This window comes from Astatotilapia calliptera, chromosome 4 (assembly GCF_964374335.1).
Source record: "Astatotilapia calliptera chromosome 4, fAstCal68.1, whole genome shotgun sequence".
Taxonomy (NCBI): Eukaryota; Metazoa; Chordata; class Actinopteri; order Cichliformes; family Cichlidae; genus Astatotilapia; species Astatotilapia calliptera.
In genome coordinates, this window is record NC_137425.1 from 35640195 (window position 1) to 35646370 (window position 6176).

The following is a 6176-nucleotide window of genomic DNA, read 5'->3' on the forward strand; positions in this document are numbered from 1 at the left end:
GAAACTATCAAAGGTCTAAAAACAGCCTCGACCCTCCCACAGAGCAAACTTTACACACGTCATCTTTCAGCTACAATCTTTGTTGCAGGGATCTTCTGCCAAACAAGGCTGAGAGAAGATTTCTTACAGCTGTCATGTTGATGCTGTTTCAGTCTTTGGGCAAACACACTCATATATTAGGGCTGATATCAGGGCTGCACAAGTTCTTTGTGTTTGTGATCATGAATAATAGAAGTGTGGAAGGCAAACATGTTATTGTTGGATGAAACTTCATGAATCCTTTGTAGATTTGAGCTGTTGGAGCCTTTCTTTTCTCTTCAGGTGTACAGATGCTGAGGAGGTGTGAAGAGTTAATCCAGCTGTGTTTGCTTTTGCAAGAGAACTACAATGTTTTGATGATTGGGTGACAGGTTTTCTTATTTGTGTGAAGAGTTTTGCAAAATTAGCCAATAGTTACAAAAAAAGGGCTTAAGCAATCAGAAAAAACTGTAAGCACAGTAACAAAGTGTTTGTTACGCCCCCTGCTGGATAGAAGGCAGAACTGGAAAATATGGGAAGGACTGGAGACACTAGAGAGAGTCAGCACAGAAAAGGCTAAACAAAGAGCAAAGTTAAGGTGGGAGGACCAGTTTACACAAGAAGGCAGCTTCTTAATAACCTGCATTGTTAGAGTTTCTCATGATTTTATGTGCATCTGTGTTTCATGCCTTAAATTTCTCTCTCCTCCCTTTGCAAAGCACACAGTTGCCCTGTGCCAAGGCTGTTTGAATAAATCACTGTGATGGTAATAATGACCCTGATCTCTCCTTTTTGTGTTCAGTGTGTTACACATGCATTGTCAGACACCCACACCTGTTTGTGTGTTTGAGCATGTGTATGTGAGAGAGACCAAGCACTGAAGCTTCATCAGAGTTTTGCTGCCTTCGCTGTACAGTGTGCATATGTGTCAAACTGTCTGAGGGTCCTTCTGTAACTCCAGTAACAGACACATGGACGGAGTCGTTTTCATTTATTATCTGATAGATGCAGAAACAGCTGCTTCCACACATGCTGCAATAGTCATGAGAGTTGAGGCTTTCCCTTTCCTCACCACTGCTGGGTGTACTGCAGAGACTGGAAGATAAATGGATAATAGATCAATATTTGTAATAGATGGGCCGTTACTAAGACGACTGATAAACATAATGAAAATGAGTCATAGCCAGTCTACAATGACAGGCCAAGCCTTATCACAGGAATTCAATGATACCTACTGAGAACCTGTTGGGAATCTTGGGGTTGTGATGGTCATCCATCTTCAGGTCACCTTCACAGTGATGCTGACTTCCGGCTACAAACAGCACATGGAAATGTTACCTCTCTTGTTTACCTCTCATCCCATTAGGCTGCCCCTCCCTAAGCCTAGCAGAGGTCTTCTTCAGATTACTTTGCAGCGTAATCCTCTTCGAGGAAACTGTTGTTATGCGCTGGTGCCATATGAAAACATAAACTGAACTGAAACACAAGCTTGTTGAGAGCTCTAACACAAGGAAACAAGGTCAGACCACAAGGAGCAGGAGACCTGATTACCACCTTAAGACTGATCCCACTCATCACTAATGTGAGTGATTTGCACGAGAGCCAAATCAATCAAACTGAATGGACAGAGCTGTTACGCTGATATTTAAGGTGTGTTCACTAAATGATTTGATTTGTTCTGTGTGTAACCTGTAGCTGTGGCATCGGTGAGGGAGATGCTGTAGGGACAGTGAACCTTCTGAAAAAATGATGTGTGCTTCTAGCTGACCACATGGCTAACTTGCTGCTGCTGCCCTTAGAATGATCTCAGCCAAACGAATGGCTGACAAGGGAGAGAATGAGGCAGTGAATGATGAATCCTTTGTTATCCACTGCCAAGAAAGCATTACATCAATGGGTTCTGATATGTGAGAGTGTAGAGCAGCCTGTGTGTGGCCTGTCATAAATCATTCAGATGCCAGATAATTCAATTCAGTTTTATTTACACAGCGCCAAATCACAACAACAGTCGCCTCAAGGTGCTTTATGTTGTACAGTAGACCCTACAATAATACATACAGTGAAGAACCCAGCAATCAAATGACCCCCTATGAGCAGCACTTTGGCGACAGTGGGAAGGAAAAACTCCCTTTAACTGGTTCCACAGAAGAGGGGCCTGAAAACTGAAGGCTCTCCCTCCCATTCTACTTTTAAATACTCTAGGAACAACAAGTAGGCCTGCAGAGCGAGAGCGAAGTGCTCTAATAGGGTGATATGGTACTACAAGGTCATTAAGATAAGATGGGCCTGATTATTTAAGACCTTGTATGTGAGGAGCAGGATTTTGAATTCTGGATTTAACAGGAAGCCAAAACAGGAGAAATCTGCTCTCTCTTTCTAGTCCCTGTCAGGACTCTTGCTGCAGCATTTTGGATCAGCTGAAGGCTTTTCAGGGAGTTTTTAGGACTTCCTGATAATAATGAATTACAGTCGTCCAGCCTGGAAGTAATAAATGCATGAACTAGTTTTTCAGCGTCACTCTGAGACAGGATATTTCTAACTTTAGAGATGTTGCACAAATGGAAGAAAGCAGTCTTACATATTTGTTTAATATGTGCGTTGAAGGACATGTCCTGGTCAAAAATGACTCCAAGGTTCCTCACAGCGTTACTGGAGGCCAAGGTAATGCCATCCAGAGTAAGAATCTGGTTAGATATCATATTTCTAAGATTTTCAGGGCCGAGTACAATAACCTCAGTTTGATCTGAATTAAGAAGCAGAAAGTTAGCGGCCATCCAGGTCTTTATGTCTTTAAGACATTCCTGCAGTTTAACTCATTGGTGTGTGTTATCTGGCTTCATGGACAGATAGAGCTGGGTGTCATCTGCATAGCAGTGAAAATGTATGCTATGTCTTCTAATGATACTGCCTAAGGGAAGCATGTATAATGTAAACAGAATTGGTCCTAGCACTGAACCCTGTGGAACTCCATAATTAACCTCAGTGTGTGAAGAGGACTCTCCATTTACATGCACAAACTGGAGTCTATTAGATAGATATGATACAAACCACTGCAGTGCAGTACCTGTAATACCTACAGCATGTTCTAATTGCTCTAATAGGATATTATGGTCGACAGTATCGAACGCTGCACTAAGGTCTAGCAGGACAAGCACAGAGATGAGTCCACTGTCAGAGGCCATAAGAAGATCATTTGTAACCTTCACTAAAGCTGTTTCTGTGCTGTGATGAGCTCTGAAACCTGACTGAAACTCTTCAAATAAACCTCTGCAGATGATCTGTTAGCTGTTTGACAACTACTCTTTCAAGGATGTTTGATATGAAAGGAAGGTTGGAGATTGGCCTATAATTAGCTAAGACTGCTGGGTCTAGAGATGCTTTTTGAGTAAAGGTTTAACTACAGCCAGCTTGAAGGCCTGTGGTACATAGCTGATCATTAGAGATAGGTTGATCATATTTAAGATCGAAGCATTAATTAATGGCAGGACTTCTTTGAGCAGTTTTGTAGGAATGGGGTCTAAAAGACACGTTGATGGTTTGGAGGAAGTAATTATTGAAGTTAACTCAGAAAGATCAATTAGAGAAAAAGAGTCTAACTTAACATCAATGGTACTAAGAGTAGCTGTAGATAATATTACATCTGTGGGATGATTACTGGTAATTTTTTCTCTAATGATAAAAATGTTATTTGTGAAGAAGTTCATGAAGTCATTACTAGTTAACGTTAAAGGGATGGTTGGCTCAACAGAGCTCTGACCGTTTGTCAGCCTGGCTACAGAGCTGAAGAGAAACCTAGGGTTGTTCTTATTTTCTTCAATCAGTGATGAATAGTAAGATGTTCTGGCTTTGCGGAGGGCTTTCTTATAAAGCAGCAAACTATTTCTCCAGGCTAAATGATGATCCTCTAAATTTGTAACACGCCATTTCCTCTCCAGATTACGAGTCATCTGCTTTAGGCTACGTGTTTGAGAATTATACCACGGAGTCAGGTACTTCTGATTTGAGGCCTTAGTTTTCACAGGAGCTACAGTATCCAGAGTCGTACGTAGTGAGGAGGTGAAATTATTAACAAGATAATCGACCTCTGTTGGGGTAGCGTTCAGGTAGCTGCTCTGCTCTGTGTTGGTACAGGGCATTGAAGATGATAACAGTGGGTGGATTATATTCTTAAACTTAGTTACAGCGCTTTCAGAAAGACATCTACTGTGATAAAGTCTACTCTCCACTGCTGTGTAATCAATTATTGTAAATGTTATCAGGAAATGATCAGACAGGAGAGGGTTTTCAGGAAACACTGTTAAATGTTCAGTTTCTATGCCATATGTTAAAACAAGATCTAGAGTGTGATTAAAGTGGTGGGTGGGTTCTTTTACATTTTGAGAGAAACCAATTGAGTCTAATAACTGTCGTGGTTCTGGGTCATTTGACCCAGCTTTTGAGTTTATGGTGTTTTTTTCTGTGTTATAATGTTTTAGTTTTCTATTAGTTAGTATTGAGTTAAACTTGGTTATGGCTGCTATGTTTAGTTATATTTCTGTCTCCGTGTTGTCTCGTCTCACCTTCCTGTTTACATGTTTTTCTCCCAGTGTTTTGTTCCATGAGCAATAAATCAGATAAGAAGTCTGAGAAATCAGACAAAAACTCAGAGTAAGGATTAGGCTTAGAGATGATAACAAATAAAACTGTTTTTTTCAGTTTTCCAGCTTGGCTGGACAAGACTAAGCATCAGGCTTTCAAATGAACTAAAACTCAATCTGGGTGTTTGGGTGATCAATAAGTGGAAGTAGATAATATAGAGGATCGCTGCCCCACCCCACCAACCCCCCGAGCTGTACTTCGAGGATTGTGATAGTTAAAAGCCTGGTCCTACCTCGTTCTTCTTGTGTTGCATTTGATTTGGTTGCATTGGTGTCAGCACAGCTTCTCATGTGCACCAACTGTGAAGAGAAAGATGGACACAATAGCCAACTCTGAACTCATCTGCAGTTTAAAGAATATGTCACGGTTTGAGGAAAGTCTGCCTTCAGTGCTCAGATCATCAGAACAATGTGTTACAGGGAGGGTAATGGATGAGCCAGAGAGTTGGAGAAATGATTTGAAGTTCTCTAACTTCCAACTAAAAGTGTGACAGCTCCTGACTTGAAGCCTTGACAAACTTGGATTGGCATGGATCAGTCAGCAGGACAAAGTATTACGAGCACTGAAACTTAATGAAAGACCTGTATGGTGAAAGACATGCAGTTAGTGGGTTTAGGTCCATTGGTGATTGTAAATTGTGGGTGTGAATGGTCGTCTGTGCCTCTCGCTCTGTGGTAGCTGGGAAAGGCTGCAGCCCTCCTGTGACCCTGATGATAAGTGGAAGAGGATGGATGGTTTGTGATAGGATCTAATTAGTTTCCCGAGTATATACAATCTGGAGATGTTGCCAACGTAATGAAAAATGTTCAGATTCTGGTTACACTTGATGTCATTTCATATTTAAAAACACTGAAAGTTTCATAAGTGAACATTTATGTCTGGTTCCTTATTAGAAAGCAGATAGCTGCTTGCTCACCGGCTGCTTGTCTCGGGCCATCCTGCGGTCCAGAGCAGTCTGCCGTCGCCTGGCCTCCCAGTGCATAGCTGACATCTCGAGTGAGTCTGGGCTACGGAGACGTAGACACTGTAAACCTCTGTGGTGTGCCTGCACCGAAGGTCACTTTGGGAAGTACATAAAAAGAGAACTGGGGTAAATGTAGAGATGAAGGTGTGAAGTTTGGAGGACATGGGAAGTTCAGTTGCCATGGAAACCCGTTCCCTTATCATCTTCATTTATGCATGATGTTACATGACATCAAAGCCAGGATGCAGATTGCTTTGGAAATAGAGAGATGGTCAGTGTCAGGAGCAGAACATCTGAAGCCTCTACACCTCATGGATGGAGAGAGGAAGAAGACCTGACCAATGTATGCTGCTCATCTGAACCCATCTGTCCACTCACACCTCACCACCCTCTCATGACTTCCTCATGCAGCACCACAGTTCCTCTCTTGGCAGCATCTCATCTGCTTCCTCTGATCCACAAAGACACAGTGAAGCTCCATCTGTCCTCCTCCATCAGCACAATCCAGCATCGTCACGTCTGCAGTGCTTTTCTTCAACAACTCTCTCTGGTACTT

General features: G+C 42.1%; 1 long non-coding RNA gene across 1 annotated transcript; it reads right to left on the reverse strand.

The window, feature by feature from the left end:
• Positions 1-992: 992 nt before the first annotated feature.
• On the reverse strand, positions 993-5872 carry LOC145428629 (uncharacterized). The gene is made up of 4 exons (XR_013908931.1): positions 5573-5872; positions 4889-4955; positions 1254-1330; positions 993-1113 (listed from the first exon to the last, which is right to left on the reverse strand). It is a non-coding gene; the product is annotated as an uncharacterized LOC145428629 (long non-coding RNA).
• Positions 5873-6176: the final 304 nt, after the last annotated feature.